An 11,855-nucleotide genomic window follows, 5' to 3' on the forward strand; every position below is an offset into this window, starting at 1 on the left:
AAAAATTTTAATTTAATAAGTTTAGTTTTTAGCGTCATCAGTCCCTTATAACACGTGATGAGAGAATAGGTGATACGAATTACTTAGGCCCATTTAGTCTGTGGATTAAGGCATTAAATATTTACTTTTTGACACAAAAGTGTAAAATGTTTTGGTTTGTCTTCAAATTTTATATATTTCCTTTTTTTGGGAATTGAGATTTATTTTTACTTGGTGGTGATTATTAATGGGGATTTTGGCTGCCATATTCAATGTCCTTTATTATAGTTTTTTTTAAATTAATACATATTATGATATATTATTATAATAATATACTCATGAAAACCCTCCATCTCTATATTTAGTACCAACTTCTTTTGATAAAAAGTAATTATGTAGTCAGAAAATTGGAAAATGCGTTTAAAAGACACAAGTTTTACTTATAAAAAAAACACACTTTACATCCTGAATGTAATATTTATTAATTTGTTTGCCTTGTATTTAGTTATTATGCATATTAGGAGAGATTAGATAAAAAATAAATGCTTATACTAAAAACTAAAAATCTTATACAAAACACTACATTTTAAGTATACTGGATCCTAAAACTACAGTGAGGATACTAAATACTTTTATAAATTTAACCACTCTTTTGAATCTGGCCCAAAAAGTTAATACAATTTTCTAAATTCAGTTTTTTTTTGCCATTGTTCTTTAGCAATTTCTTCCATTAAGGAAGGAAACAGTTTCTCTGTTAAAAAAAAAACTAAAAAAAAGCTTAGCTAAAGGAAAGTGCATTTATAATGTTAAATGAAGATAAATGCTTAGCTACTTGTTCGGTTGATTTTCATAATACATGGATTCCTTTGCTAAAGATCAGGGTATTCTCAAAATTAATTAATGATTTAAAATATTTGATATTCATGTATTTTCTATGATTAATTTACATTTACACGCAGGAAAATTTGGCAAATGAAGAGGAAAGTGTTTGTGCGGGCTTATGGAGACCGTGGGTCTACAAGAAAGAAAATAACATTTGTGATAAAAACAATAAGAGTGATCTGGACAATGATTTAGACTTACATAGTTCTGATAGTTCATTTTCTAGTGTTGAGGAAGCAAGAAGAAGCAAGGGTACCAAGTAGAACCTACAGAGGAAATCAAGCAGTTTTAAAACGTAATTGTTTAAGTACAGACGCCAAACAAATTTATCTAAATATCTATAACAATCTAAAGAATGATCCTCAGTTCACAAATGATTGTAGTGCTTTGCAAAAAACAGCGTTTTTAACAGGGGTTTCCTATAGTACAATATGCCTGTAAAAAAAAGGATTAAAGGCAGAATAAAAAGGAAAAATGCAGGACAATCAAAGGGACTTGACACGGATATTGCCAAATTGCTAAGGAAAGGTGTGTATTCTAAATACAAAAATAATGAGGTTCTGATCATAGAGACACCTTATCGGCAAGGGACAAACATTTCTCAGTCTCAACCTTGCGGAGATACCTGATATAACTTGGATTTAAGCTTAAGATGGTTAACAAAAGAGCTGCTGTAATGAAATTGTCAGGTGGTGTATAGAATATTTGAGGAAAATTTAAAAAATTTGGGAGGAAGAAAAATCCATATATTATTTAGCCGAAACATGGTATGATACATTTATGATTGATGTATGATCTCCATTCTCTGGGAAAAAGTCCTTTTTTTGCCATAGTAAGAAAACCATATTTTTATTAATTAAACAAGTTTAAAATTTTGTTTTTTACAGCTTACTGCCCCTGTTTGTCCTTCAGTGACACAATAAAGACTGCTTCTTCCACCATTCTCTGGGAAAAACCCTTTTTTGCTATGGTAAGAAAAGCACTGTTTTTAATAAGAAAACAAGTCTAAAATTTCGTTTTTTACAGCTTACTGCCCCTGTTGTCCTTCAGCGACACAATGAAGACTGCTTCTTCCTCCATTCTCTGGAAAAAAGTCCCTTTTTTGCCATAGTAAGAAAACCTTATTTTTATTAATTAAACAAGTTTAGAGTTTTGTTTTTTTCAGCTTACTGCCCCTGTTTGTCCTTCAGCGACACAATAAAGTATATATAATGTAATGCTTTAGTATCAATATGCTGATGTTGGAATCCATGGCGGCAACAGAGAAACTGAGTTACTTATTATATTGGGTATTACGTCACTTATAGCAAAAATCAATTTAGAAATTTGTATCTCACACGCTCAACAATTGAAAAGAAGAAGAAAATAGACTTATTCACGTATTTAAAAGAAATATGAACTTAAATCTGTAACGACACCGTTCGATATACTTAATTTAATTTAAGTTCAATAAGTTTTAAATACAATAATTTACTCGCACGGACTAGATGGTGCGGCATCTGCGACACATCAAAGATTCTAATAGATCTCTGAACTGGACTTTAAATAAAACAAAACCTACATTTTTTGATGTGAATAAAGCATTAACCGTGGCTCTTAGGCATAAGTTTCTAGTTTTAGTGGAACACAAGAAATTCACAAAAAATCCCAAATTACACAGATAAGAGCACAACACAAAAATCTTAAAAGTGATGTGTATAAACTTGAAAATCGATAAATAGCACTTTGACCCACTTAAGAAGCACAAAGATTACACAAACCTGCACTAATACACCAATGGTTTGTAAATTTTTCCGTGGGTCCGCACTTGTACTACATTATTTCCCCAATAGATTTCGTTATTAGCTTCTACCACAAATGTAAATAGCTCCGCAGCTGCGGAGCTTTTTACATCTGTGCTTCTACCAGTCCAAATTGTAATTCTGTGCGAGTTCGCATTGAGTGCGGCTTAGTGCAGCCAGTCGAAAACGCCATTATTGACATTTTATATGTTTGTATTTATCAGATTCGTGTCTCCATGAATTCCCTCAGGAAAATATAAAGATAAAAAAGTTAGATTAATTCTTCTTAGATAGGAAACTCCCAAGAGCGAATGAACTGACTTGACAATTGACTGTTGCGCTCTCTGAATGTCGAGGAGTAGTACTAACTTGTGACATCATAAAACAGAGTAATTTGAAATTTGATTATGACGCCAAATTTTTAATTTTGCTCTACTATACTGTGCGCTAAAAATTAATTTCTGCGTTATTATGCACATTGTGTATTTGCTCATTTTTGTTATTCCTTTTATTATTTATTTCAGTACTTTTTATGGTATGTTAAGTTAGAATCTGTAAGTGGCTTTGTGGCTGTTGATACTTGTAACAAATAAATAAAAAAAGAAATTAAAAATAAAACTAATTTTTGTCTGAAAAAATACATTTTTAAATAGAATGTCGTATATATTTTGAACTCAAAGAAATAAAAAAATATTTATCATATATATCATTTATTTCATTGATTTCAAATATATCATACTAAATATCATTTGGCCACACAACAGAAATCTGAGTCTAAGAGACACATTAACAGGTTAGGTATAATATATTATTACTACAATAAAGCTAAATTGTTAATTAAAGAGTTTAGTTTCATACAAGCAGTCTATCATTAAATTAAGCTTAAGCTTACACCTCTGATGGGGTCACTTGTTAGGAAGTTGTTACCTTGTATAAAGGCTGGGGGGTTACCTAAGGTAAGGCATCTGGTGTAAGGCCCCTCCTTAAATTGGGCATGGCTGAATGAGGAACAAAATAATTCTCACATTCATAGATTTTTAATTAGAATGGTTTTTTACTGAGATTTTAATGGTTTCAAGGCTTTAAACCCAATTGTTAAACGTATTAGGCCTGTTCAAAAACCAGGCAATCTGTCACTGTCTTTTACTATCCACAGATTAAATACACAGCATACTACAACAGCTTCATTTTCTCACCACAGAACACAAATATATAGAGAAGTGGTGATTGCATACAAACTGATAGAAATTCTTCTGACAAATCAGCTAGCGTCTTCTCTGGAACCAATCAAATTGGACCAATCAAAATAGTAGAAAGGCGTAGCCAAATTAAGGCGGGAAATCAAATTTCATTTAATCTGACAATCTTATCATTTAATCGTAATATCTAAAGCAAACGCCTAATCAAGGTTACTCATAGAGAAAAGGGCTTTTTTGATTGGTATATTGGTAATAATATTTACATTTGTTAGGTCCCGTTGTCGAAATAAATGACTTGCATGAATTCTCCATGTTTACAACTTTGTTTTTTACGATAATTTATAAAATAGGCGAACTATTGAAACAAGTTCACTCTTGTTCGAACCGCAAGTAAGTAACAAAAATGCCATGCAAGTGCAAACATTCTGCTGATCAGTTTTGTACGTGTGTGGAAAGTTCACAACAGATAGCCAATAAAAGTCTAGCACTGCGCATATCGAAGAGTGTTATTTTAACTATTTTAAAATTAGAGTTTTTTGTTTTATCTAAATTGACAGATAAATCGTGGGTATCACAAATCTGCTGTACTTTGTCTCATTGCTTTGTCTCACTGCGATTTGTCTCATAAAAAATTGAGCTGCTCTAAAGTATCCTGACGTGAATTCGGTTGAAAAACCTGTTTTCTGTTATGAGAATTTGCCAGCGCACTCATCACTAGGCAATGATACATTATCAGACAGCCCGGAAGATTCGTCCTCTGACTCACAGAATCGGACCACCTAATCCTAGGTTCTTGTTCGCTCTTGTTCATTTTAGGTTCTTGATCAAGTTGTTCTTGATTTTTCTTTCAAAAGAGGAAAGCCCAGCGTTTTGTAATGATGTTTGGTAAATTAGGTCATAAGCATGTTCCTTTCGAATGGCTTTTTATCGACTCCTCTAAGACTAGTTTAAAAGCCGTGCTTCTAAATAATGGTAACAAACTTCCATCCATTCCTGTAGCACACAGTACTAATTTAAAAGAAACGTATGAAGTGATGAGATTTGTTTTATACAAAATTACTACAAAAACTTCCAGTGGACCATCTATGCTGATTTCTTGGTTGTTGCTTTAATTTTAAGACTTCAAACTGGCTATAACAAATTCTGCTATTTCTTGTATGAATGGGATCGTAGGGATCGGTAAAAACATTACACTCAAGAGCACCGGCCTAAAAAATAGCTTATATCCCTGGCGAAAAAAAATTAAAAAAAGTGTTCCATTAGTCTATCCCAAACAAATAATATTGCCACCTTTACATATAAAGCTGGGGTTAATAAAAAACTTCCTTAAAGCCATGGACAAAAATGGTCCTGGGTTGGGTTGGAAAATTTATTTTTCAATACTTGAAAAATAAATTTTCTTCTTTTAGCGAGGCCAAGATAAAAGAAGGCATGTTTGTTGGATCTGACATAAGGAAACTCATGAAGGTCCAGAGTTTCTGGCAGTATTTAACGAAGTTGAAAAAGAAGCCTGGTTATCCTTAGAATTGACTAAACATTTTCTTGGCAATCATAAATCTCCGCTATATGTCAATATCGTCAAAACGATGTTAAAAGCTTAGCAAAAAATGGGATGCAAAATGTCCTTAAGACTACATTTTTTAAAATCACATCAAATAAGATTTGCAAGTCCTAATTATTTTGGGTCCTCTTGAAATTTTCGGTCCCAAAAACGGTGTGAACCCAATTTTAGGAAAGCAATCAGGAAAGCTTACCTTTATGATGACCCATATTAAGTGTTTCCAATAAGAAATTTGAAAATGTAGAACACTATCTAATTAGCCATGAAAAAAATTAAAATTATAATTTTTTGCGTTTTTGGATAAAATTAATTTGGTTTAACAAAAAATAAAACAGTCACAGCCCACTTCGTTTTTTCTAATTAAATAGATTCATCAGGTTTAATAAGCTTCGATTTTCTCGAAAACGCTTAATTATATGGAAAAAATTGAAGAGACAAAAAAATTTATATTTTTTCATGGCCAACTAGATAATGTTACTAGATTTTTAAAGTTTTTATAGGAAATATAAGATATGGGCCATCAGAAGGGTAAGCTCCCCTAAATACTCCCCTAAAATTGGATTTACACCATTTTTTGGGAGAGAAAATAAAAATAGCATCCAAAAAACGGGGACATGCAAATTTTCAGAAGAATTGATGCATAGTTGTAGTTACGATTCCAAATAATCGATTTTCTTCAAGCTGGAGCTCTGAAGGGGTGCATTCTAGGACACATATTTATTTTAAAAGAATCTTATTTTAACTCTAATAATAGGCTCTTAAAATATTTGCTCCGAATTTTGTAACACCTTGTATATATTTTCCTTAGATGGGAGAACAAAGCTATTATTTTGTCGGTTAGTGTAATTATTGTCAATCATTGCGACTTTGGATAAAGTAGTTTCCTTGAAATCAAATCTTTTTTTAATTGCATAATAGGAATTTATCAACAATTGCCGACATCTGATGTAAAAATCATATATATAATCATGTCATATTCATTTATATTTTAGGCTACTTTGAACAAAAAGATATATTTCATGTAGAGTGAAACTCTGACAATTATCCTATTGTATCTAAGTCAAAGTCCAAGATAGCTTTATTATCATAACATAGTTGTTGACAAAGCTATTTGGTAAAACAAAAATTTAAATGTAGATATAAGATATAAATTATAATACTTCTATTAAATCCCTTATTTACCAAAAGTGTCCTTGCTGCCCTTTGTGCTTTTTTTTGCAAACTTTTTTGTGCTCTTTAGTTGCGTTATGTTTAGTAAATGGTTAAAAAGTTTTCTACCTTCAAATACAAATGAATTTCTAACAAGACTAAAGTGAGGATTAGGCAACCCAAGCAAACAGACCTGGCGGGTCGTATAGTGTCTTTCAAACTCAAGGTCCCCCTTAAATAAGTGTTCTCAAAAATAAGTATTACCGTTTCCAAAACAAAAAGGCAACATAAAGTCAAAATTTTACATTTAACAAATAAAGGACGACAGGACTGATTAGCAGACCTTACCCCGCATAAATAGCGAACTGCTCTCTTCTGAAAAACAAACAAGACATTAAAAAGATACTGCGAACAGGACCCCCAGAATGGGATTTTTAGATATTGCAAAATCCAAACTATTTATTTTCACACAAGAGCATAGATTTACCCACTTACGAGACCTTACTGTAAACACGAGAGATATGTTCCTCAAATTTTAAAGTATCGTCAATGGCTAAACCCAAAAAATTCTTAAACTGTTGGGTTGATAAGTTTCAGATCATAAGAATATTATTAATGGAACCTTTAAAATTAACAATATTATTCTTTGAAACATTAAAACTCAATAAATTTGAGTCACATCAGGTTTTTACTTTCTGAAGACCGACAGTTATTTTTTTGCTTAATTGAGACGGATCTGTATCATGCCATAAGATAGTTGTATCGTCTGCAAACATCGTAAACTTCCCTTCAGTAAAAATTTGGGGAAGGTTGTTGACATATAAAAGAAATAGCAGTGGGCCCAAAACTGAACCCTGGGAAACACCAGGATTGACAGACAAGTCCCTTGATATTTCATCATTTAAGAGTGCTCGCTGGACTCGGCCAGACAGGTAGGGCTTAAACCACTCTAAACAAACACCCCTGAAACCGTATTTGCTTAACTTTCCCAGCAGTATTTCATGATTCACGCAGTCAACAAATTCGACAAATCACAAAACACCGCTGCAGCAGCATCATAGAGCACCCGAATAAATGCGAAAATCGATTCCCCGGTACCAACATCCTGTCGAAATCCAAACTGCTCAATACTCAAAATATCATGTCGCTTAAGTAATGAAATAACTCTCACCTTAACAAGTCTTTCAAGAACCTTTGCCAATGTAGAAAGAAGAGCAACGGGACGGAAATTTGATGGATCATTAGGTTCTCCACCCTTGTGAAGAGGGATAATATTAAGAACTCGTCAAAAAGATGTTGCGATATCATATGATCTTATATCAAACGTCTATCAAAGTTCGGCTAAGTTAAGAAATCTTTTAGAAAACCCAAAAGATCAAATGAAGACCAATTAATCGTCCGGGATCTAGGAGATTAGTTTTGCAACTATTGTAATAAGAAGGCAAGCGAAAACATCGATTATTGTCACATTTAAAGAACATGTAGCTCATGTGAAATATAGAAAACTCGAAAATTGAAGGTTAATATGTTTTAAATACGGGCGACTTTGTAGAAATAGATAAGTTAAAATTACCAGAACCATTTAACAACAATCGAAAATCAGATCTATACGAAAGTTTAGCAATATTCAAAAAACCATTCTTTATAGGGATAAAGATCCAATTCCTTAGTTGATTATATAGTTTAGTTAGTATTTAAACTTTGTTCAGCCATGCTTCATTCGATTTTTCACTCTATTAATTACATCTTAGTATATAAAACCATCCGTAAAAGACACAACTTTTACTTAAAAAAACACACTTTGCATCCTGAATGTAATATTTATTAATTTGTTTGCCTCAAAGATTAGATGAAAATTAACAAAAATAAATACTTATACTAAAAACTAAAAATCTTATACAAAACACCACATTTTAAGTATATTGAATTCTAAAATTACAGGGAGGATACTAAATACTTTTATAAATCTAACCATTAATAAAATCTACCTCATTTGAATCTGGAAATATTCTAAATCTGTTTTTTTGCTTTTTTTTAACAGTTTCTTCCATTAAGGAAGAAAAAAGTTTCTCTGTTGCCGCTATGGATTCCAACTTCATCTCGCACTGAAGCATATTGATACTAAAAAAGATTTAAAAAGTGTACAGGAGTAGCAAACACCATCTCTATGGTCGGAACCTCATTGTTTTGTATTAAGAATACACAGCTTCCCTTAGCAATTTGGTAATATCTGTGTCAAGTCCCTTTGATTGTCCTGCACCTTTCCTTTTTCTTCTGTCTTTAATCCCTTTTTTTTCAAAATAGCATATTGTACTATAGGGAATCCCTGTTAAAGACGTTGTTTTTTGCAAAGCACTACAATCATTTGTGAACTGAGGATCATTTCTTAGATTGTTATAGACATTTAAACAAATTTGTTTGGCGTCTGTAGTTAAACAATTACGTTTTAAAACTGCTTGATTTTCCTCTGTAGCTTATACTTCGCTTGCATCTTCCTCTGCTTCCTCAACACTAGAAAATGAACTATCAGAACTATCTGAGTCTAAATCACTGTCCAGATCACTCTTATTGTTTTCATCACAAATGTTATTATCATTCTTGTGCACCCACGGTCTCCATAAGTCCGCACAAACAATTTCCTCTTCATTTGCCAAAATTTTATGCCTATTTTGCCAAAGACAGCTTAAAAAATTTATCTGGCTACGGCCCCGTAATCCTCAAAATCAGTGGGATAGAGAGAGAGATACTCAATCAGAACGCAGATGTTTTATCTTTCTTTAATAGATTGGCTAAAAAGAGGTGAGAAGTCTGTGAGTGCTGGGAGTGTTTAAAATGTTTTGTAAAATGCTTGGATTTTAGTCCGCGGTCAATTTTTGGATATTATTTTTTTGTGATATTATTTTCTTTCTAAAAATAGACATTTTCCAAAGAAAAATCAAAAATAATGTAAAACATGGTGTTTTACGTGTATTTAAAATAATTTCATAGATAAATTATATAAAATTTAGCCACTTAAACATGATGTCGCATTTGCGACACATCAAAGGTTCTAATAGATCTCTGAACTAGACTTTATCAAATTTCGCTTTTCTAACTTTTTCAGTTTCAGAGATATTTGCATTGAAAGTTTTGAAATTTACACTCTATATAATACAATATAAATTATATTATTATAAATTGTAGACATAATATAAATTAGAATTAAACTAAAAATGCTTAAGTATTTTATTAGCTCTAAACTACCCTAACCCAAACAGATTAAACAGGATTATAAAGATTTTTTTGCTATTTTCTTATCATACATATAAAGACATTACCATTAGGTTAATAATATTCCTATTTTACTAGACACAATCATAGATTCAATAGAGAATGAATTATCTTTGTTTAATATGTACTTATTTCTTGTTCCTAAAGAAAAATTAAATAGATTTTAAAAATTAATTAAAAATTCTATAACAGAGTTTTATTTAAAAATAACAAGAATCTACATGCAAAACAAAAAAAGCTTTTTGAAAATGAAAACATTTAGTATATATTTGATGGTCTCAGATAATACTAACAACATAATTTGGCACTATAATATTAACAAAAACTCCGTAAAAAAACAAGTTATAATAAAAACGTTCAATCTGATCGATTCTAGGTGCTCTCTTAGTCTATATACAGGAAATGGTATAATATAAGCATGAAATTATATATATTAAAAAATAGGCAGTGCAAACCTTATAAATAAATTCGCTATATAATGACAAAACAAATGTTTAAATATATCAGCGTTATTAAAATTTGTTGGAAAGAAGTAATCAGAATAAATTATATGACTAAACCCAAACCTTAATAAAATTTCCATTGCATATCTCACTTCATGTTTTTCTTGTTTAGAGTCTGGAAATTGAAAAAATCTTTTATTACTATGTTTATCAGAACCGTTTAAAATGGATAGACTCTTACATGACAGATCATTACAGGAAAATTTTAATTAAATTTTTGATTGTGGAAACGAAAATGACAGGCCAGATATTCTGTAACATGTATTTATAAAGATCAAGTTAAAAAATGTAATATTTGAAAGGAGAAACTTCTTGATTGAAACCTACTAAATTTGATTTTCTTAAAGATTAAAAATTGACAATATAAAAAACTGTAATAAATAAAAACAAATTTTCTTACCGAAAACCTGGAATTGCTGCAAATCAATTAAAATATTAGTTCTGATATTGAAACAGACACTTCTTAGGAAAAAAAAGTAATTAATTTAAAATAGCATCCTTAAAACAAACTCAAATACACACAAGTACCACGATTACAGCATTGAAAAACAAACTTAAATTGTAGCTTGTAAATAATGGCTCCTCAAAAGATTACAATACCAGACAAAATTACAATATTCCAATGCCGAAACGTATATACTTGAGCATAAAATTTTTTAACCATCTTCCAAATTGCATCAAGGCCTCTAAAAGTCCTCCTCGCTTTAAAAAGCCCTTAACGGAACTGCTTAAAAGCAAAATTTTTTGTCATGCTATATATATTTTATATTATTTTTATGATGTTACTCTCATAAAATTTTAACTCATTTCGTCTTGAATGTTACATTAAATTTTATGTTATTATTGTGTATGCTAGTATGTTGAAGCCAGTATTGTGTTTTTTTTTTTAATTATGTGTTAGTAATATGTCGATTTATGTTCATGTTTTAAATTATAAGAAGCTTTATCAACAAATACCATGTATTTAGGATAATAAAGCATGTTTTGAATTTGAAAAATTATATGACAAATGACGTTCTATCAGTCAATGTCACCAACATCATTACCGTTAGCTCCCTGTCAATTTTGCCACACACGAATTCGATCCCACCATACGTTCATACATGTGTCAGTCAATATGCTTTCTCTCGTATTTTATCTGAATACCATATTGCCTTGCATCTTTTTACATTTTTTAGATGTATAAAAAGATTATCTTAAGCGTTGGTAGTATCAAAGTCTATATATTTCAATGTTTCAATATTTCAATAATGAAATATATAGACTTTGGCAGTAGTTAGAAATGATTGTTGCCAGCCTTAACTTTCATTAATCTACTCATAACCGGTTGTTTCCACGAACCACGAACCACTGCTGGAAGCATATACGTAATTACTATTTGACATTCTTAAAATTTTCAAATAGCATTTTCTCAGCCACTTAAATGCGCCATCTGAATGTAACTGACCTTGTTACTCTTATCATTTATGAGATCCCAATGAAAAACATCAAATTTTTGTCAATACAATGTTTGTCCTACATCTACAGTGCT

Source organism: Anthonomus grandis, chromosome 10 (genome assembly GCF_022605725.1).
Source record: "Anthonomus grandis grandis chromosome 10, icAntGran1.3, whole genome shotgun sequence".
Lineage (NCBI taxonomy): Eukaryota > Metazoa > Arthropoda > Insecta > Coleoptera > Curculionidae > Anthonomus > Anthonomus grandis.